This window comes from Columba livia, chromosome 2 (genome assembly GCF_036013475.1).
Source record: "Columba livia isolate bColLiv1 breed racing homer chromosome 2, bColLiv1.pat.W.v2, whole genome shotgun sequence".
NCBI classification, from domain to species: Eukaryota; Metazoa; Chordata; class Aves; order Columbiformes; family Columbidae; genus Columba; species Columba livia.
The window spans coordinates 125,250,236-125,274,083 of NC_088603.1; the positions used below are offsets into that span (position 1 = coordinate 125,250,236).

Consider the following 23,848-nt stretch of genomic DNA (forward strand, 5'->3'; position numbering starts at 1 on the left):
GTTAACATTGACATCCTTGTAAATCAAACACAAACATGAGTACGGATGAGCATCACCCATGGGAGTCTATCTTGACAGAAGAAGTAGTGAAAAATATATTTTGTCACCAGTTTTGGAAAGCATTGTCCTAGTAGCTTGGTAAGAAATACAGTAAAAAACAATCCACGGAGGCCTAATATTCTTAGAAGAAACCTTTCTGTACAGAGGCACACAAGCACATTTTTAATTAGTCTGCTAAAAGACTAAACTCTAGATAACCCCTGAGGACCACTTCATGGTTAGTTGATTTGGAGTAGCTTGTAATATTTAGCAAAGTTGTGACCTTGTTTCCTTCTACTGCTCTTCTACCTTTCCTTGCTGAAGCATGCCCGTACAAAAGACAACAATAATAACATTTAAAAACATATATATGCATTTAATCTCCAGAACAAACCATACCTTTGCCTCTTGACAACTTTATGACTTGAGTGGAATTTCCTGTTATTTCACTAAGGAATAACTCTGGTCTCATACAATGGTCACTATACAATGTTTGTAAAGGTTGGACTTAAAACATTATACATTTCTGCCCACTACAGGACAAAGTGATTTATTTTACTCAATATGTACATACACTTCCAATGAGTGTTCCTCCACACCTTTTGCCCAGTCACAACCAGTCTGCTCACACAGTGGCCATTCCTGTAGTATCAGAGCACCCTTCTCAAATGAAAATGGTGACAGTACTGCCTGTCTCATCACCTTTCCCCTGCTGCTAGGTGCTGCAACTGGACCTCCATCAGGTATGCAACATGCATCAACTATTTTAATACACTGTATGTAATTTCAGTATTTATTATTTTTTAAATGCATGTAGATGGAAAGGTAAGCAGCAAAAGGGGCTGACTGCTGCCATGTGAGGATGAGTGCTACTTGATGAAAGATGGATGAGGAGATGAGTGATGAATGATGATGAACAACGGGAAACCTTTAGCCAACTTTCTGGTACTAATAGCTTGCTTATTCCTTGCACCAGCACATTTTAAAGAATACAAGTCCCCTCATTTTACCTGTGAAGAAGATGAAGTACAGAGAGAGAAGGAGCTTTCCCCAAAATTAGCCAATCCAGTGCTCTCTCTGTTTTCCAAGGATGAGAAGCCACTATAAAAAGTCATTAATGAGATTTAAAATGCCAATCAATTCTACGGTAGACAGAGCAATACTCGTAACATGACCCTGTTTTCACATCTCCCACCCACTCCTCCCTTAAATTGCACTTTTGTTAATAGCTTATTTATGAAGAGGCTTTTGCCTCTTCAACTAATACAAATGAAACAGAACTAAACCAGTTGTATGCAAAATTGATAAGGTGGATCAATGATCAGAGTAAGACAGAAGGAGCAAAAGTGAACCCACCTGGCCAGCAGTCTGGCAGCGGAGACATTTTGCTCCCATTTGTCTATTCCTAAAGCCAGCCTTGCCGATACCAGTTGTGAAAGCCCTGGCTTATAAAGATAAATTGATCCTCTTAGCTATTTCAAAAGTAGGTTTGGATGCATCTTCCTGGGGTAGATGTGTCCCTCCGTGCAATACCCAGGTCTGATCCATTGACTGGCCTTGGACCATATTCCGTACCACACTCAGAAACACGGCAGAGCTTCTTTCTGGTCCTTGTGTCCATGTTTCTTTCCCATGGAAACCAGGATATGGGGGAAGACAGCAAGATGACTTCTTCATTACTGGGTCTTGCTCTAACATGTTCGGATGCAAGATTTGGACTTACAAACTGGAAAGTGCTCTAAGGTCTTACTGTTTCAATACTTCACTAGTGGACATGAAGAGCTTTAATAGAGCATGATGATATTTGTACGCAGATTTTACCCAACCCTTTCCTAGCCTGGAATAGCAAGAAGCCCTGGGCTCCAGACACGTTATCCCTTGACTCTTCTCCCTACAGATTGTCCACGCTTGAAGATATTTTCTCCTGGGCTGGTGAGGCAGAAGGACTGGGGGCACAAAGCATGGCAAAAAATGTACCATGAAGGTGTAGGCTATGATTAATTTGGCACATTTTGAGAGCCCTTCACATTCTAAATACAAATCTGTATCTCCAAGCTTAGATTAATTTCTCACAGGCCTACTATTTCATTTCAGCATGCTCAGTTCAGTTCTAATAAAAGCATGCTTTTTTGTATTAGAGAACTTTTTTTCCTCAGAATAGTTAACTATTAAATTCCTTTTTTATAATAATAGTGTAGAATATATTACTGGTTTGCACAACTAAGAGCTATCTCTCCATATAAAAAACAGTTGCCTGTTTGTACATATAGGTGTGCATGTGTGTACGTAAATTAGAAAGCTGCAGCTCTGGATAGCAGCTTTATGTGGACTTGGATTACTAGATCTAAATCTTTTACAAATAAATATCATGTGGGCATTGCCATTTTAAATATTTAATACATTCTAGAAACAGCTAGCTCTAAAATGAGTAGTATATAGAGAGAAATATGTTAAGTTACAGCTGAAAGATAAAGTCATTACTTCCTAACATTAGACATGGTTACTTTGTATCTCAAATGCAGTATGTCACACTTATATTTTCAAAACTGGGTTTTTTCTTGTCATAGGGCTACTAAGAAAAAAGAGGTAAAAGTGTATGGTAACTACCCAGAGGTTTTATCCATACCTGTATTCTTACATCAAAGTTGGCTGTAGGTTTGAAACGCATTTCTCACTAATGCAATCCCTCAAAAATATTAAAAATTAAAGGAAGCATTTTATTTTCAGCCTTGAAGAACTGTATGTCTTTAAACAAAATGAAAAATTTTAAAGTAAAATGCATACCTAATTATTTAAAACATGCAAACTATTCTATGGCCAGAAAAGTAATTCATTTTCCCATGGCACAGCAGAATAAAACCATTTTTAATTAGTTCATAATCAGCATAGCATTCCTGCCTAAAACAAGTCATCAGATTTTTTGTTTATACTTTCAACAAAGAGTGGATGTTGTTTTCATCAAAGTCTCCTCAACATGTAGAACCAGGCAGTACAGCAGATGCTGCTGAATTTAAAAAATGAAATAAAGGATGAACTTTGGTTACACATTCTTTTTTGTCAGAAATCACCCCTGAGCTCTTCCTCTGAGTCTCCCCTTCCCAGCCCTCCTGGTGAGGCACTGGTGCCCACTGTGGGCCTGTCCCAGTTAGCACTTGCTTCTTGATATGCATATGAGTAGCCACCACCTAGAGCAGCTTGTTCCGGTGTTAGAATCTGGTATTACAGGCCATTTAAAAGAGAGAATGACACAACAACTTGTCCTACAAACAGGGAGGGAATAATAAAAAATGTACAATGCTGTGTATTCCCTTACAGATATTAGGAAGACTGAAATAAATACTGTTAAAAGTTCATTCATCTGGGACTTTAAAAACCAAACCACAGTGCTTTTCCCTGTACTGTCCATCCAAAGGACATGAAGAGTGTAGTTATAACGTATGGTAGGACATTTTTCCACAGTATGATCCAAATACTGATCTATACTGCTTCAAAGTTTACTTTGGGCAGTGGTAAATATTACAATTTAACCTAACTGGGAAAGAAGAGATAGAAGGGATGTTCAGTGTGAATAAGCAGGGCCGAAGTTAATTACGTGTCTTGTTTGATCTGCAGATCTCATTGAGATTTCTTCTTTTACTTCTCGCAAGTCAAATCTGATTATGCACTGCGTTGTGATTCGATGAAGGCTCGGACCGCAGCAAGTCTGGCAATCAGGTAGCCAACAATGTCGTAAGCAGCCAGCTGCTACGAGCACCCTGTGTTTCCAAGGTGCAACTAGGTCCGATATAAGGTTCTTTCCCAAAGTCACCACTTTCCTTCTTTTATTCTTTCCAGCACCCAAGCACACAGTTTAGGCAATACCTGTGGTTGTGTTTCCCTGTACTTCCATCTCCTGTAGTTGCTGTCTCAAGGAACAGGTGATGTTGCTTCCTCTCCCTTTGCTCCGATTTGGCTCCAAAGCTGCATTTTCTTAAAAGTGTCTCTCTCTTTCCTGCCTAGCTTTGTATACTGTTATTCCAACCTCCTCTCTTGCTTCACCGAGGATGTCCTCTGATCAGCACCGCATAACAATATCAGAGTATAGTCATAGGCATTTGATGATGGGTCCAGAAAGCCACCATCTGCCCAGAGGTAGGACACTTGTGTCAAGAAGAACCAACATGCATTTTAGGTGCCAGGGAATTAAGTATCCAATTAGAGGGGGCCCATCTCTCCATTTTCCTCCATTTCTCTCGCTTTTGTCCCAAAATACCCTCCTGAGGAGTGTATTATACTGATTAAAAAGAAACAAAAAGGACATCGCACCCTCTATCTCTTCAAGGGGAAGGGTGATAATTAGTTTTGCTGCTCCTCCCTAAAAGTACTTGAACAGAGGTAAGGCACTAGCTAGGCTGACTTTTTTCTGAAGTGTTAGTACATGTGTGCTGTGCTGTGTAAGCACTCTTCTAAACAGATAAACCAAGATACAGAAAGTGTTCAGTAACTTGCCCAAGGCCATATGGCAATTCAATAACAATGATGGGAATTAAAAACAAGGTTGAAGTTTTTCAAATAGAAATACTTTCTCACAGGAAAAGAAGGCCTTTATCGACAGTCCTGGGGAAATGAAAAATATGAGCTCATGAAGTGCTTCATCTTTGCAAAGTAGATCCTGAGCAATGCTAAACTTTTAAAAAATGGCTTGTTCCAGAACTGGAAATCATTAGCTAAAAGTGGAAATATACTGATGATCAGTTCAGAGATATTGTTGATGAAATTAAGCAATATCTCCAGTGATCCTCCGTCAAATACTGAAATAGCACAACCTGAAAATCTTGACGTTTTCATTGAAATACATTGTTGTTATTGGTGGGTTGCTTTTTTTCTTTTCCCAAGAACATGATGCAAAGCCCATAAAGGTCATTTTGTGGCTTGATCCAATAAGAGGACTCAGGAGCGCGTTTTCTGTGGATGCACATCTGGCCCCAGTAGAGGTGGGTGGAGTGTGCCCTGTCTCAGTCCCCTCCAGTTTCAGCTTCCAGTTTCCACTCTCCACACAAAGCTCAGACATTAGCCACCTTTCCTATTCAACTTTTAACAAGAAAATCACAATGCTTTTGCATTTGCTGTGGCTACTTCACCAACACCACCTTTGGGAAGTGGCTCTACCTATACTAAGTGTATTTATGGAAGGAGGATCTCCCGTAGGCAGAGCGGCAGGCAGCTGCTCTTGCTGTGCTTGGGAGTGAGAACATATCACAGTGTCTCCTTTTATTTTGGGGTTCCTCAGGATGCCAACTACCTTATGAAACTGACACCTTCACCCAGCCATAAGAAGCTGTTCCAGACAGATGTTTGACAGGCAAAACCACTGTAAAAGCTGTCAGCTGTTAGGGAAAACCTCCGTTTCTGATCCTCTCAAGTACCTGGAGAGAAGCCAGTCCCTTCTGATGTGATTTTCCTCCAATATGAGGAAAGGTCTGGCTCCCTGTTAAAGCTAATGAGAACACTTCGCAGATGAACTGATGGTGATTTAGAGTTTGTCTTCTTGCTATAGTGACATGTAAATGAAGGCAGAATCTTTATCTTTCTTCAGTCTTGTATATTCACAAAAGCTCTGGGTAACGAAGCTTATCAATTTTAAAGGGCCACTTAAATAAATAAATACATGAATGAATGAATGAATAAATAAATAAATAAATAAATAGGAAGTAGCAAACCTTTTTAAAGTTATAACACATTTAATTCCATTTTAAATTCAGACTCTTAGACAGCATTCCTAATCAACTATATTTGTAGTAACAGGCTTAATCCATTTAAAGTATGAAACAGAGATGCTTTCCTTAAATTTGGAAATAAATTACGGAACAAGCTTTATAGCAAATGTAATTCAGTTCAATACTATGGCTTAATGAAGAAGTAGCAAAAGAAATAAATTACACATTCTCTGGTTAATTTACAAAGTAAATATATACATTTTGCTAAGGAAGTCTCATCACTGACACACAAATACCTTCTGATAAGCTTCACTGTGTGAATTATAGACAATTATAATGGTCATTTTTTTTCCTTTCAGTGTGGACTTTTCTGTACCTGGCTGTGCTTTAATGTCTTGCACATGGATTATTGCAGTCCCTTCTCTGAGTGCTCTGACAACCACTCAGAAATGTCACACCTCCATCTTGGGTTGAACTGCTCTGTCCCTGTTATCTGCACCACACGACAAGTGGTCTGCGATGCCCAGAGCAATCCAAACTATGATCGCTTAAGAGTAGACCATTCTAGCTATTTTGTTGCCATGTCTGTTCAGATCTGAAATGCTCATACTGAGAGTTTCTAGATGTCTGTGAAGAAAGACAAGGTATTTTCCTGACCTTCTTGAGCAGTCAAACCATCAGTACCCTGGCCTTCATGGCAGTGGCAGTGCTCTACATAGGCAGGGCATATGTGGGATAAGGTGAGTGAGAAAGTATTTAGGGGCAGAAAGTCTGTTTAATATTACTAATGGTGCTAAGATCTCCACATTGATTCAGAATTTAGATACTAGGGAACTTTTTCTGTTCAGAACATTGGATAAATACACATTTGGTATTTAAGAAATCATGCTGGCACTGTGAAGATGTAAGGGATTAGCTTTTTGAGAAAGAGCATCTCTCTTTCTGTGAGATATTTTGAAGAGTATGTATAGTGGAGAAATGGTTTGGATGGGAGGTGGCAGGAAAGATGGACAGCAAAACTTCTGCTATTGACCAAACCTAGCTGCTTCTTTCTCTGTTATGTTTCATAACTACAGCTGGCGTTGTAACCTTCCTTGCACACGCAGGATACTCTAATGAAAGAAGTTTTCTTCAGAAAAAGAAGCTGAGATGAAAATGTCAGTGTAGCCTGGTGACTTCAAGAAATGGTCCATTCTTTTCCAAAATATTATTGGTGCTATAAGCTGAAAGAAAAGCCAGAAAATCCCTGAGGTCATATTCCTAAAAAAAGCACATATATCTCCCATATTTATCAAACCGTGTCTACTTTAAATTCTTCCTTTAATAAAACTTCATCCCTATACATTGCTGTTCACATTCAATAACAAACAAATAGATGCAGTCAAAAACTTGAGCCTTTTACAATAACAAAATTGACAACCGGATTTATCTGAAAGAATTTTACTCAGGGGGAGCACAACAGTGTCACTCAAAGCTATCTTACAGTATGTTATTTTTCAGAATAAATACTTCCAAAAAATGAATCAGCATCACAATGTTTCTAGCTTTCATGCAGAATCTAAGCTATGGGGAAAACTCAGTTCATATGAGTAAAGTGTAAATTAGTACTTCTCCAGAACCCAAAAAGGCTTTCTGGATAAAATTTGCCTGTTTATTGTGTATAGATAAAGCATCTGTAGCAAAGGACAATATATACAACAGGATTTGGGCAAAGCACACTTTCCCTGGAAAGTCAACATGACAACAGGAAAGCACTTTTCATAAGGGGCATACACAGGCTATAAATGTTTATTGTGTTATTGACAATTATCTTTTTAAGACTGGGATTACTTGATGAGTGGTTTAGAAAATACTACTTTATAGCTTAATTGCTTCAGCATCTAATTCATTTTTAAAATACCCTGTAGATAAAGAAGATAGCAAAATAGTGGATGTATGTTTATGAATGGAAATTTTGCTCTAGCTATCTTTCTTTCATCAAGATACTTCAAGATTTTTCAATCAACAAAAAAAAAATATTTGGTGATCCTTTCTTTTCCTCATATTTAATTAACATGTTTGATTTACATGTTTGATTTAGCTTACAAATTTATATCAGACCTGGCTGTGAATTCACTGCCCTAATAAAGTTATGGTAGGTGATATATATTAGATCTTTTTGTACATTTGACAGTTAACTTACAGAGATTAGCAAATGATAATGTTAATGTTGTGGTAACACATGAGAAACCTTTGATCCCAAGAGTATCACCAAAAGAGAGCCAGCAATTGTTCCAAAGCTGCCTAGAAAAGAGATATTTCTTTTACTGTAAAAGAAAATTGCTTTGTGAACAGGTATTCTACAGATTGAAAAATGTCTCATCAGATAACCTGGTTTATTCCCAAACTGAGGCAGAATCATTTCCTATAAAAAAATTTCCAGTGTAACATTTAATTATCAAGCCCTGGGCTTCTGTCACTTCTCTTGTAACTATGCCAAAGGCAAATAGACTTACCAGTCAGGACGTTTTACATGTATTCAGACTGTATTTTACGTCACTACACCTAATTCTAGTGCACTAAATAATTTCTTGTGAAGGACTGACCCTCTGAATATTGTAGGCTAGTATCATCTTGCAGTTAAATTATACATTTTTAGGTCTTTCAGCATATCACCATAACTGAGACTATTTCCCCGGTCCCCTTTTCAATTTTTAATTTATTTCTATTAAGATTGTGGAGGTAAAATTAGAAATCTTTCCTTCAAAGGACCAGTTGCAGAAATAAAGTAAGAGCTCACCAGCATGTTTCTGCCTAGAGAAGCAGAATCAAGGCACAGGTTTGAAATATCAACCAACCATTCTTAAAAAAATATGTAGGAAGGCAATTTTGAAGACATGGGTGGGTTAGAAATAATCGCGTGACTTTTCTGCTACTGCTCTCAGTATTTGCCAATATCTTCCTGATAATGAGGTGAGGCCACAATGAGAAAAGAATCATTGCCCCTTTCCTCTATGACAAGACACTCTTATTTATGAAGCACTAAATCAAAATGGACTTTTTAACATACATTCACATCTAATGAACTAGTCTATAAAGGCAATACACTCTTCTCTTTTAAATCCCTCATTAAAGGCCATTTAATGCTAATTATTTGTATTACTATAGTACCTAGCTGTCTCAGTAATAAATTAGGTGTTTCTTGTAGTAGATGCCTCATTGCAACATCCCCTGCTATAAAGATTGTACTGCTGAAGTATAAGATATGACAACAGATGGAAGTGGACTGAGCACAGAGGAAAATACAATAGCACCTTAGAAATTAACAAGTTTGTTGACTCAAGCTTTTTCACCTTCCTTATGACAAAATGAGTCATGGAATTCTACAAAGAAGAGCATGCTGGAAAACCCCTCAAACCCATTTCATTTTAATAGAATTTCAGGCCTTGTGAAGGTTCATACTTCAGCAGGCAACAGAGACAAAGCTACCGGAGATCCAAACATAGTTCCAAACCACATCCTCCTGATTTCTACAGCCCATGGAGGTGTCTGTTGGGAAGACCTGCCTGCTGAGGTTCCTTTCAGTCCAGAATACTCTCAGCTTCAATAGTCTCATTACTCCCAGCATCCGTGACATCAGCACAGCTACTGTGTGATTTGTTTTAAATCAGTAACTCAAGAATTCTTTGGTCTTCTGGGCTAACCCAGGAGTACATATTATCTCTTAACACTGAACACCCTCAGGTTATTTGGACCTGTTCCTCTTTTCTGTTAAAATGCTACTTCTTCTACCAAAACTTGGAGAGGAATGAAAACCCATTCTCCTAGTTCTATTTTAAAATACCATCCGTTGGCTTAACTGCTGTTCAGCTTGAATAATTTAGAGCAGAGCTGAAAATCAATAGTATGAAACAGAGGAAAAAGCCTAAACATTTTCAGTCACTCTACTATTTTCTGCCATCTAGCAGTAATTCTATCAACCAATAAAAAAAAGTGTAACATTTTTGGCACCACTAATTATAATTCTTTCAGTTTTTTAAGTCATGGTGAATCATATGAGTTAGAATAATTGACAGTTTAGGGTTTGTTCATGCCAGATTTGAGGACTTTGCATCCATTTCAGGAAAGCAATTGCACATGTACTTAAAATTTTAAGCAGTTGAGGGGCACAAAGTATAACAATTTATAAACCCTTTGTAGAAGTACCTTGTATGTTACGGGATATTCAGCTAAAAACCAGACCTTTAAATCCAGTGTTTAGTTTATTAGTCTCCATACTATAAATCATTCAGAGATATTTTATAAATGTGGCATGAAGAAGGACTTCTGTGCCGTAGAACTTGTATGTTTTCTTCTAAAATGTCAACCAAAAGACGCCACCTTTCTTTACAAACCTTGTTTTGTCTGTGTAGCAACAACACTACTATATATGTTGCCCTATTTCATCTATGCAGCACGTAGTAAATGACAAGGAGAATCCCAAATTCCCTCTTTCCCTGCCACCTCTGTTAATCTGCTGACCATTCTGCATGGCTGTTACCTAGATGGGAGCAACCTCACATCAACATCACAAAGTGTCGCCAGCAGAAAGCACTGTATCATGGAAAGGGCTTTTTGGTGGGAGAGGTGGTGAATGGTAGGAAGTTCTCATCCTGTAAATCCAATGTGGCTGCTGAGTGTACTGGGAATACACAGGTCCCAACAGGCAAGAGCATGGCTGAGCTAAGCTGCACCCCACAGCGAGGAAAACTAATATTGCAGGCACAGTGGCAATATTGACATTTACTGCTTTTGTTTTATGCTGGCACTGAACTAAACAAGTATGTTGCACACACAAAAAAAGAGTGACTCTTTATAAAGGTGTTGTGACTTTCCAAAGCACAAAAAAAAACCCCACAACTTCATATAAAAATTGTAGGTACTATCTGCTTTTGTTTGACTTTTATATCTCTAGCTTGTGGTCTTTGGATTTGTGTTTTTACTTAGAGAATTCCTCTTCAGAATAGTCTATATCAGTTCAATGGCAAGTGGAAACACATTTATTCAAGGTTCTCTAGTATACAAGCATCACTTAATGAAGAAGACAGTATTTCTTTCTATACAAAGGAAAATATAAACAACAAATCCAATTTTTTTAAAGTCTCATCTGAGGACATGTACATGTCTGAGCCCAAATCCTAAATCTTATAATCTCTTTGGAAGGGTTACATCAGAGCTTCTAATCTTATTTGCAGAATACTCCCACATCTACAGTTCACTTAAACACATTAAAATTCTAAATGGAAGAGTCAAGAAAAGATGATTTTTATCATCAAGCTGTTCCTGTGATAGTACTTACAACCTTTGAAGTACAATGTATCCACCTCCAACATACTTTTGTAAGCTATCACAACAAAATAACTCAGTTGTTTTGTTTTGTTTTTCAGAAGCAACATGGCAAAAATCTGACCCACACCACTATCAGTGGTAAAAATTCCCACAATTCTTCCTATACATATATATGTTTTTATTTTTTTTTCTCAGAACGTCCTTTAAACCAACTTGTAATTTACTTAAATGAAAATCTAACCTCATACTTCTAAGGTGAGAGCATATTAAATGAAATGCCATTAATGTTCTGTGCCTTTTTAATTTCATACTTAACATAACATTGGTGTTAGATTTTGTCCATGAAGTGACCTAAGACACTGGTAGAAATCAGTGTAAAGCATACAATATTTTCCTAATCTGGCTGCCTAATATTTTTTATCCATAATTGTTTGTGGTTTTGCATTTCACATACAATCTCTTCTGGAATAATGCAAGGCAGAGAGCACTAGCTGAACAAAACCATCCACATAAAAGTATTTTTTTTGTTTGCTTCTCAGGCATTATAATAAAAAGGGGATGTATAACCAGATTAGCCCATTTGTTCAGCTAACAATTATTTCTTATTAAATTCCAAAAAGTTTAATGTCTGTCTAATCTTGAGTGATAGCCCTAATCAAACTTTTTGTTGTGTCCTTCTCCCAGCATCTGAAGAGGGCTTAAAAGTAAACAGAAATGATGGAAAGGGAATCCCTATAGCAGAAATTAAGAAATAAAATACAGGGATTAACCCTCAGCCTTATGTGCCTTTATCTCTTCTCTGCCTTGCAACCAAAGGGAGACTGTTTAACCATTAAAAAAGATTAGAGGTATTAATTAGACTAAGAGATAGAAACCTATCACCCTTCTGTCAGAGCAGACCAGAAATAAACCTTCTTCCAGATTAAAAAAAAAAAATCTATATTTTTAGAGTTTGGTCAAAACAAAAGTCCTGTTGATCAGCTTTCTGTGTTCCTATTGTTGTCTAAAAGATTAAACAAATAAGCTTGAAATTTAATAAACATTTTGACAAGTTTGTGTATGAGGGGCAGAGCCACTGCTTCCTTCTTATATCAAAGTAACAGCACTACATACAAACAAATATAATTCTTTTGGGATTTCATAAATCTATGTAAATAAAACAATGGAAGAAGATTAACAGACAGCCCCCAGCACTGGAACTCTCAATTGCCTCTTCTATTTTTTTTTTTTGCCTCCCCAAAATGAAAAAACTGCACAGTACATTTAAATTATGGAGAAAGTATTTAAATGCCTTTTGCAGCAAAAAGAGATATTATACCAAACTGCAGCTATATGCTGTGTCTAAAGACAGATTAGACGTCTTTTAGAGTCACTTGTCAGTAGAAGATTACAAAATATTATTCAAGACAGAAGACAACTGGCAAAAGAGAGTATACTTTTACCTAAGAATAACGCATTTTTGAATTTTTCAAAGTTGTATATGATTTTTTTTTTAAAAAACCTTGTGGATTAAAAAAAATGCAGCTTTCAATCAGACACCCTTATAAAAAGAATAGATGTTAATAAAATACATTCATCTCATCATGTGTTAAAGGTGACCCTGTTAGAAAAATAGATTATGATGAGGCTGGAAAATTATAATGGGCTGTATTAAATAGCTCTATTTGAAATACGTTAAAGTCAGCTGCTAAACAGCAGATTGGAAAAAATTATATTAAAGGTCACAATCAAAGAAATACTTTGGACTCATAGCATTAGTTAGTAAAACATAAATCACTATTTTACCAAAAAGTGCTTTTATATATATATACACACATACATACACAAATACTGAACACTGACACACCACTGACAAACAAAATATTCATACATAACTACCATTTTATTTCTTCTGACTTAAATCAGCCTGTATCTAGAGTAATCACTCTGGGATGGAGTATGCTGGATTCTCACTTCTCTAAGCAGCAAGTTTGGCTCCCAATATTTAATACATAATACTTATTATTTAATCACTAAGCAGACGATGATTTCAGACAAATTAAAGTAGAAAAAAGCAGAACCCCAACAGGACTGATTCCAGTGTTCTTTAACTATTGAACGAATTTCAGTGTCGCAGATACGTCAATACAGAATGGGAATAATCTTTTCTAAATATTTCGATTTGCAAACGAGACAAGCTGCTCTCTCTTACATCACTTCTGGATAAATTTTAAAACATTTGGAACAAAAAACAAAAAAAATCAACTTGTGTGGATTTTGTTGGTACCATACTTTCTAAGATAAGGATTTGGTCCCTGATATATGAATCAAAAAAATCAGCAACAAATTTCTGCAAAGGTTTTGATGTAAACATTAAGAAAATTCTATTAACAACCAGAGAGTGCAACAGTGTATTAGTAATTGTAATGAAGGTGTTCAAATCCTGACATGGTAAAAGGTAGCATGCATTTATTTTGTATCTTATAAAGATGAAACAAAACACTAAATGTTGCTACTGATACACAAAGTTGCAAAGTAAAAGTAAATACTTACAAAACAAAACAATAGCTTTAGTTTCAAGAATATTACTCAAACAGGCAGTTATGAAGGTTGATATATTTTGCATGAGACTTTACAAGCCACATTATGGTTCTTTCACAAATGTTGTTTGGCTTCCATGCACGAGATAATATTTTTGGGTCTCCTACAAGACAGTCAGTGTGTTGAAACCTCTGATTAAGAGCAGAGTACTGGAACTCAGGTTTGTCAAAAGCAGGAAATCCAAGAATTTTTATCAATGCTCCCCATGTCCCCTATTAAAAAAAAAAAAAATCATTAAAATAACATTTTATTAACATTACAAGTCTTTCCATCCAAAGCCGGGATGCCTTCTCCACCTCACCCTTATGCATTTGCCTGGCCAGTCCCAGCAGCTCCAGCTCTTCTACTGGTGCAGATGGAGGCGCTCAGATCGGTGCTTTGTTCATCTCTCTGATGACACTGGTCCCTCTCTCCATTCACAGCACTTATCCAAAACAGTTGCATCCCATGCACCCATGCTCAGCAAAGGTTCCTTGAGAGCACGTAGGGACAAACCCTTTGAGTTCCCAGCCCACAGCTGTAACTGGAAGCAAACCCCACAACAGCCCCAGGTTCTTCAGTAGCCACACTGCTGGTGAAATCTAAGCTTTCTCTGCCAACTATGTGCGACTGTGCAAACTGCAGTTTTCCAAAGGCACACAAATGGGCCAAACACAAAGCTGGCAAGAGGCACAGAAAGATCCTTTCTGCTAAATGCCCTGCTCCAAAGCAGAGGGATGCTCAAGCTCTTGAAAAAGTAGCAGAAATGTCCTGTTTTCTTGTATAGGGTTCAAAGGGTACTTCTGCTGCTTTTCAAAGCAGCTTACTGAAAATAACCACAAATACTTTGAAAGGAGTTTCAAGAGAAAGAGAAAATAAAAGGAAATAAATCTGCTGAAACAAATACCTATTAGGGAAAATTTCAACCTGTGTACTTAAAATCTAGCAAAACATTAACAAATGGAAAAACTTCATAATATGAAGTATATCTAATATAAAATATAAACCAATCATAATATGCATACCAACAAAGACCATTCCACAGTTAGGGACTCCAGCCTCTATATTGAACTGCACTCAAGGCCAGGAGACATCTTCAGCACCGGTTTGATTTTGGATCTCCCTCTAGTACTTGAGGGAAAGGGCAGGGGGTATCACCATTACCCCAGATCAAGCTACAGCTGTTGAAAAGAGTCCTTAACCAACCTATTTACTATGCAATACAACAATGTGGATGTCCTCAGATCAATATTCTTCTGCCTGCCAGCCTGGGCAGCTTTTCTTATGAGTGAGTAATTCTAGGGGTTATCACGCATGTGTGAGAAGAAGTATGCTGGTGGACCAGAAAAGCAGGTTGCAACACCAGCACCATTTTTAGCATGTAAACAACAGACATAGCAAATGTGTCAAAAGCATGATTCAGAAAGAAAAAGTGAGCCAAAGTACAAGACTGTCACAAGGAAAGAAATGTATCAGTCTCTTCCATATTCAGGGGCTTCTTCCACGTTTAAAAACAAACAAACAAACAAACAAACAAACAAACAAAAAAAAACCAACATAAAATAAATCACAGAATACAGAGAAAAAGTCTAACTTACTGTAACATGTACACAGATTTTTTTTGCTGACTTAAAATATGATAAGCAACTACAATTTTCTTCATTGGTGTCATAAACTCGTCTTTCTTTGATGCCTCTGTGCACTTGGTGAAATAAGAAGTCTCTTAAGAAAACTGTAACATTCCCAAGAAAGTCACACTGAAAATCTGATATATGAAAAAGTCTTCCATCTTTCATGCAAACTGTGGGCCTTCTTTCAATCTTGTCCTAATCATTAGGGGATTTGTTTTCTGGACAACAAGATTTTCACGTCCAGGTCTCCTAAAATTTACAAAACTTTCCCCTCTCAATTTCACCGTCTGTTAGAAGGGAACGGTTGAAATCCACTATGTCTTCGGAAGACTATAGGAAAGATTACATATGCAGAATTAAGGTACGAACCAAGTTTTAGTTGTTTGTCTTGAACACAAAAGCTGAGAAAAGGATATTTGGTCTGATCTGTAGATAAAATGTTGTGAGATTTCTAGGAAGGGGAAAGAGTAGATGAAAATGTGTATCTACTTCACAGATTTATTTATTTTTATTCTAGGTTTATAGTGTTAGCTATTTTAATGTCTACCTCAACATTCAAAATAAGAAAGGTATTTTTCATGTCATTACATACATATTCAGCTAGAAGATCAAAAAAAATTGATCTGATTTTTTAAATTTAAGAAAGAAACAAACAAACACAGCTAAACAGACTTCCATGCATGTTTAGTGAGAATTTACAAAGGCTGCAAACTTGCTGTGCCTCCGTCCAAAGCAAATTAAAACGGTTGAGTTACTACAGAAAATACTCAAAACAAGATTCATAGGGGATGTTCTAAAGCAATGTGGGCTCTACTGGTGACACTGGCAGCCTCTGTAATAGTGTATTTCAAATGATTTAGCTGACTAAGTGCTTCAAAGAACACAAGGAAACATCATTTTTGAAGCACTGGTTCAGCTGAGCATTTTAGGTGAAGGCAGCTTCCAAAGCATTTTAGAGGGCTCTCCTTTCCACACTCAGATGATCAAAGAATTTGACACATAGAAAGCCTGAATCTTCCTTTACTTGCACCAGTATAACAGTGTTGATTTCAGCGCTGTTACTCCTGTGTTTTAACAGCATAGATGAGAGGAGAATCAGGCTCAGCATGTGCAATATCCCACCAGTACACTTTATATTCCTGTTCGCCATCCTGTTGATGTATGAGCTCCTGTATGGTTCTCAGAGGGCCATTGACTTTTGAATCAGAATGATGATACAATTGTGCTGCTGCATTTGGATGTTCTGGCACCATCTAAATGTAAATGAAAACAGCACCCACCCACAAGAAAGGCAGCAGCATTTTTTAAACATGAAAAGTAGAGTGAATCCATTCTAACTGTAATCAAATATTCACGTGACTTAATCACATTGCTATTGTCCTACACGATAAGCTTACCAGCAGCATACAAACTACAGAATATGAGCACTCCAGAAACTTTCTAAATCCTGACTGTGTTCCTCTAGAACTTCCTTCTTTCTCTGATCCCCTGCTCTATATCATGGGCAAATGTCCAGCTGATCAATCCTTCAGGCAAGTGACCTGGATCTTCAAACATGGCTGTAGGAGAACTACAAGCTCTCATTTCACTCTGTCTGTTTTAGATCCTATGGGGAGGACTCAGCTGGTCAAAACCTGCTCCCAGTTTCCTCTTCTCCTGCCAGTGATTCTTCCAATGGTGTCTCACCCTTCTGCTGACATGTGCATATGCAGGAGCAAAACAAACCCTGCACTAGGACCATTCCAAACCTACCAGAAAAAGCAAACTAAGCATAAGTAGTATCTGTTCAGCTCTGAAGGTGCTGTGCCTTACTGTGAGCTCTTCAAGCTGCAGACAGTTGATAACAATGGGATTTAATTGTGTTTAAAAAGAGTTCAGCTATCTATGATCAGCAGGTACAGTAGAGAGATTTAAATTCAAATTTATACCTATGCACCTTTGTGAAAATGTACATCAGCCTACATTTGTGCAAGACACTTAGTCTTAGGAAAAGAGCTTATTCTTAAACCTAATTCTAGGTCAATGAACCTTAGTTCACACAAACAATATCACTTTAACAATAACCTGGATTTATTGCCACAGAAATATAATATTAATAAACATCAGTGATGAATGTAATAGTGCATTCAGAACTGCTAGCTGATCAAATTTGGTTACCAGAGAACATTTCACTATGTTATAGAGGATGGGCTGTACTATGTATTCATTCCAAATGTCTTTTTTTTTTCCCTTCTCCTCCCAGGATTTTGGAGCATCTGAATTTAAATGTTGGCACAGCCTGTCACACACAAAAATCTTGGCAGTTGTCTACTCCGCGCAGGAGAGATAGTTAACTTAATATAAACAACAATATTGCAATATTTCAAAATGCTTATATATTTTTTAAAATCTTGTCTCCCTTTGTTTACATATGATATTGCATAGTCTGTAATCAACAGAAATTTGCCAGGTTTCAGGATGAGATTTATACTTGTACTTGCTCTACCTTGTGAAATTAAAAGCTGCAAGAAATAGTCTGGCACAGATGTACAAAAGCCATTTATAGTTTCCACCTTAAGATCTGATTTGGTGCAGCTCCATAAAAACCAAATGCACATCCCAGGCCAATAGGCCATCTCATTTTCAATTATCACAAAGCCAGATTAAGTGCCCTGTCAGCTATTTCAGCCCTGCAGTTCCAACAAAGCCTCTTCCTATCAAGGTAAACTGCTGGTGTTGCTGCCCTAACCCTAGGCCACTTATTGCTATGCTCTTTAATTTAAAAAATAAATAGAAGTTCCTCATGCAAACATTTGGCAAATGGGATAAGATTGCCTTCAAAATGGCTTTCTATAGGTAGGCTTCTGAAATTACTGAAATAAGGTTTCAGCTATGTTTCTTCACTTACTAACTAACCTTTCAGAGAGTCCTATGTGCATCCTAGAGACACAGGGAGAGGAGATCATTAGGCTAGTCTAATCTAATGTTCTGTTATATTTTGTTTTCAATTGTCAAATATTAGTCTTTTCCTTTGTTTTTAAATATGAAATGAAATGAACTGTATCTGTGAGATTTTTTTTTCTGTAGATCACTGCGTTCAGTTGAGAAGGCAGAATTTGCCAAACAGGCTGTGTCTTACTCTTTCTGCCGTTGGCTTCTGAAATGTCTTATGACAAGTGATTTAACCTCCCTGAGACATAGTCCCCATATCCATACAATGGGAATACTGCTGCTGATCTGCTTTCTTAAATTCTTTGATGAAAACACTGTGTAAGAAGTAAGTATTAACAGGATTAATAGCCTTTAAGGTAAAGAACAGACTAGTCTGATCTCCTGCATATTGTAGGCCATGGTTTATCCTGCCAGTTTCCTTTGTGCTGAGCTCAAGACCCTGTGTTAGAACGCTGTCTGAGAACTTTGAAGGATGCAAAATCTAACATATCCTTGGAATTTTGATCCAGAGCTTATTAACACCTTACTTCTAACCTGTTATTAATCTGTATCTCATACTAATTTGAATTCATGCTAAACTCAGGCCAAATCATGAGTTTTCACCTATTCTTTTTGCTGCAAGATTAAAGGCCTCTTTTGTACCTGGTATTTTCTCCTTGCCAACCTCCTTACACGGTGTAATCAAGTCATTTCTCAGTCTTTTTTAGGTATTATTATTATTATTACTACTGCAAATGGAACCAGACTGAAAATCTCAGCCTGAACACTGAAATCCTGTGCTTAAATACAAAATGAGAATAGCACAGGGTATCAACGGTGCTGGCTTTCCTGCAGTGCCCTGCCAGTGTTCTTTAATCTTGATCAGGAAAGACCACCTGCAAGGCTAAGCTGATAGTCTCATTCTTCCTGTCCATTCATTCCTGGGTCGCTGAGCTCAGTCTGCCAACATGGGTATCAATTAGTGCAAAAAACATCATCAGAATTTCAATTAAGCTGTGCTAGAGTCCCTGCATTTAAAACACTGTTGTCAAAATTGTGTGAATTGAGACAAAAAGAGCTATGGTCTGTAATTAAACCTGTCCTTTTTTAGCCTGAGATCAAGTATCATTCAGTAAAAACATAGAAGAAAAAATTAAATGACTTTCAAAACACTGGGGAAAAAACAGGACAGTCAAAGATGTTGTTATTCCACTGACTCAAACACATCTTTTATTTTTAAATGACATTTCACAGGCCATTAGTTCATAATGTGAACTACTGCCTTTGGACATTAAGAGCACTAAAAAACCCTTCTGCACAGAAACTCATGTTCGGGTTACTTTTCTTCTTGAAAAGATTTTTAATTTGTGGACTTTGGGTGCATTTGTCACAGAGACACCCTTGCAGTGATTTGCTTTGGCTTGCTTTGAAACAGAAAATTATAATAAAATTACATAAAATTACATGGAAATATTTATACTAAATATGGGCAAATCTAAAAATTTTGCTATCTAGCTGAACCTGAATGTGACTTCTGAATCTAGAAATGAGTTGGATGTCCTGCTTTATTTAGCTGCAGAACATGCTGAGGTCTGCCCGTTCCTCATATTATAAAAGGTCAGACCCAACACATGTGTCTCTTTCCAGAGCATTTACATTCACACAACAAAACAGCTTGTCCAAATGTGTAAATTTGTAGTTTAACAAAGACTAGTTCTGACTCCATTCAGGCCAGAACTCACCCTGAGAGTCACAGTTCTGAGTGATTCAACATTAAAATCTCACATGAGATAGACTAATGGTAAATGGCTCTAGCAGCTGACTCATGGTTTTCCATGCTGTCACCACGCAGACAGCCCACACTCCAATATTTAGTTTTGTTCTTACTGATTACTTGACGTGTACACCCAAGTTACAAGTGACACAAGTACTGTTCCTCTAAGTAGGTTAAGATACAGTTTTTTAAAGGTTAGTTGACGAGTTTTTAAGCACCTAAGTTGTTTTGTGAGAGAACTCATGTCTTTTTAGTCTGTATCTTAACATAGGCCTTCTTTTTGATAAAATTTGGGTCTATATTGTAGAAAAAAATGTGGGAATTTGTCTTACAATTGGGCTTAATTTTTGATGTCTTTGCGTCTTTGCTTTTACAAGTTTGCCAAAGCATTGGACTACTGTTGTCATATTATCACAGCATCTCAGCTACTTGTCAGGAAACATCATATCCTGGAAAATAATGAGTCTCAAAATAAAAATGAAAGGAAATTTTCTTCCAAAAAAGACTCTCAGTGGATGCATTCTTTACTTTAGAAAAATTGTGTTTCAGTTGCTTTCCTTGGCATCCCACAAAGGTAAGATGTCACAAATGCCAGATCTGATATTTTTCATTACAGAGTTTCTGCCAGACATCTTGGGGAAATTTTTGGAGGTCACTTTTTGGAGGGACTCAAGTTTCACCCATGTCAGGTTTTCAAGACGGTTTCTTGTTCAAGCTCTATGCTTGCTGTGCAGGAAAGTTACAGAATCCTCAGATCTTACTAAGAAAAGCAACAGATTATAACAGTCATTTAACAAAACCAGCTACCTGGCTATAGAGGCATACATATATAGAGTCTGTATATCCTTAAATACCCACTTCTCCAAATTATTTGGAATAAAACTACATGAGAAAAATAACAGTTAAGATGGAAAAAACATGTTGACATAGTAAGTGAAGTTTATAGAATGTATATAAATAACAGAAAAACTAAACTTGCAACTTATAATATAAAATAAGGCTCAGCCTTTTAGACCAACCAAAATCTTACTAAGGGTTGATAGCTCCACCATTTATGAGGAAACATTTCAACTTTAAGAACCTGAAGGAAATGTTAAGTCTATCTTCTCCTAGCATGTTCCATAAGGTTCACCTCCATGACAGATGTCTGGGTTTATCAATAGTTTTGCTGGTTTGCTATTAAGTCAATCTTACACACTTCTAAGTCAATATTTTTTGAACAAAACATGATAACGGAACCATGAAAAACAGGCATATATTATTTTGTAGAATATATGACCCAACTTCCTGCATTTTAGGATTCCTGAGTAAATTTCATGTTTTCTAGTGAACTACAGAAGAGCCATAAGAGAGCTGTCAGCTATATACTGTAGTTTAAGAAGGCCGATAATTACATTTACTGTTTCTTAAAGGGCACTGTTCAAGCACCTGGATGCAGAGGGTGAGAACCGCAGATGTGAAACATAGCTGTAGGAGATGAGCAATTTGAACTCTGAGGCTAAATAAAGACACTTTTGCATGACCTCTCTACATTTACGGTGCTACTGTGTTTTGGGTCATTAAATGAACTGAACGAAGAGAATATCCACAAAACTGTCCTTTGCCAACCTTCCAGATTTGCACATGGAAATCTGACCAGGCGTTCAAGCAGCTTTAACCTCTGTCAAGACCTCTCGATAGCTCTAGAATCTTCAGCCAACAGTCTACAAAGGACAGAGATGAGGGGGGCTGGAGAGAGGGGGATTGGTTGCTATATGGTACTGAAGATTTCAGAAAGATACCAAAGTATATCTTGGCTCTTGCACATTTCATTTATTTCTCAGTTGCAAATGTTTCTTATCATAAAACCATCTCACCCCTGTAAAGCACATACAACAGTCTGTCATCAAGTGGATCCTCCCTAATCCACATTTTGGCCTTATTCCTCAGCTTTGCTGTAGCCAGATTTCACTATGCTGTGGCCAGGCACCAAATGGCCAAGGCCCAGATTCAAAAGCCAACAGCAGAAAACCACAGGGGTGCAGGGGATGCCTCTGATGGCACAGAGTCAGCAAAATGGAAGGATGAATTTCTACCCACCTCCAGGGCCCCAAACCATGAAACAGGTGTCTCTGGGGCAACATGGTGAGTGCAAATTACACTCAGTTCTGGAAGAAATAACTTCTGCCTTTGAACAACTTCAGATACAGAACCAAAAGGGAGCTAGCATAAAATCTTTCCATATAATCTGAGATGAAAATACAAAACTCTTAACAGCATGGGGCAGCACATGCATTTGAGAAACCCCCTATCAAGCTTCAGTTCAGTAAACTGAGGAATGGATTACAGTGATATAGCTGTATGGAGGCCCTTTTTTCCTCTTTGACAGGTATGGTGCTGCTAATATTCTGCATGCTAATAGCTGACAGCCGGCTTCATACTGTTTAATGAAACAGGCAGGACCCAGGCTCCTAGGGCCTGTCATCCGCCACACTATGCCACATAATCTATAGCTGGCAGGAAGAATCTGGCAGCTATGTTCCACCATTGATCATTTTATCTTTAATCCAATCTTAGCAATACAGTTTATGTAGTGAAAACTTTTTAATTCTATACAACAGGAGCAAAATCTTCATCTTCACCATGAGCAAAGCTTCTGGGTCAATGCAAGTGCTAAGGATTTACAGACACAAAAGATATTTCCCACATTCATAATGTAGAAAGGTCTGATTACTGCTACAGAAATAGCATCAGGAGGCACAAGCTGTCACATATCCCCAGCATTCTCATGACTGGGTTAGAAACGCCAAGGTTACAGCTAGAACCAACACTTGAAATAAAGCTCAAGCAAACAGCAAGGCCAGTGGGAATAGAGCTTGAAGCTATGAGCAAAAAACTGTTCTCTTTCTGTTTGGTGGCCACCCAGTCAGGAAAACATAGCTTTGATTGTCCTTGATAACTAAATGGACTCAATTATCAATTGCTGGTCTGAATGGGAACCATCTGTAAGATTCTGAGTATTTTACCATCTCCTGAGACAAAAGAGTCGCTTGAGAAAGTACAGGGCACTTCACCAAATATGATCTCTGAATGTCATATCATTTTTGAAACAATGTATTTAGGGATTTCTATGTAAGTTATAGTCATATCATGCATTTGCAAGCATTTGCAAGCTACCCCATCAAACACCTGAATCAGATAATCAATGTTAGTACGTCTTTTGTATGCTTTTTTGTTAGCTGCAGGTGGAACTGATAGGAGTTCCAACCCAAGATTGCCTGGCACCTTTCTTTGCAAGACCTTGTTTTCATTGGCTTATAATGGGGTCCACTTTCAGTGTGTGGGCTGGCAGCTTCCTAATTGGCATCTACTTCAGCCTGACAATCTGGGATTCACCAGAACATTTCAAATGAAAGGAATAATTTATTTCTGACTAGGGAGTTTCGTCCTTGTGGAACAAAACTTTCTTTTGATACCCACAGTTTCCCATATGCTGACACAGGGACTTGGCAGTCAAGTGGTGACATTGAGCATTTAGCTTCACAGAAGTCACATGAGGAATTTTCTTCAACTGTGATCACTGGTGGATAAAGCTTAAATGCCTGTCATTAGGGCTCTCACCTGACATGAAGCACCTACAAGAGGTACAGCATGCCTGACCTAGTTGTCCTAGCTCCAGTAACAGCCAGTGAGGAAGGGTGGCCAATTCTCAAGGGTAATTCGTCCCAGTCTAAATCAGGTTTCGAGTGCAGGTGGGGTGAATTCTTTGGCAGGTTCCTTTGTCTCACATGGACTGACTGAGTAACCAACATTTAACTTCTAGGAAATTAAAAAGACAGACAGTCTCTCATATCCTAAATAGTAACAGAGGCACATGCATTCACTCAGGTCCTGTGCAGATGAATTTTTTTTCTACAGAAGCCACAGATATAGAGAAATGGATAAGATGAACT

The 23,848-nt window shown here is 37.6% G+C and overlaps 2 long non-coding RNA genes across 6 annotated transcripts in view; both read right to left on the bottom strand.

Annotated features, from left to right (window-relative positions):
* Positions 1-23,848, bottom strand: part of LOC135578643 (uncharacterized) — a 208,486-nt gene that overhangs the window by 84,577 nt on the left and 100,061 nt on the right. The gene's annotated exons all lie outside the window — the stretch shown is intronic.
* LOC135578644 (uncharacterized) lies at positions 5,740-23,822 on the bottom strand. Its single transcript, XR_010470597.1, has 2 exons — positions 13,924-23,822; positions 5,740-13,834 (listed from the first exon to the last, which is right to left on the bottom strand). It is a non-coding gene; the product is annotated as an uncharacterized LOC135578644 (long non-coding RNA).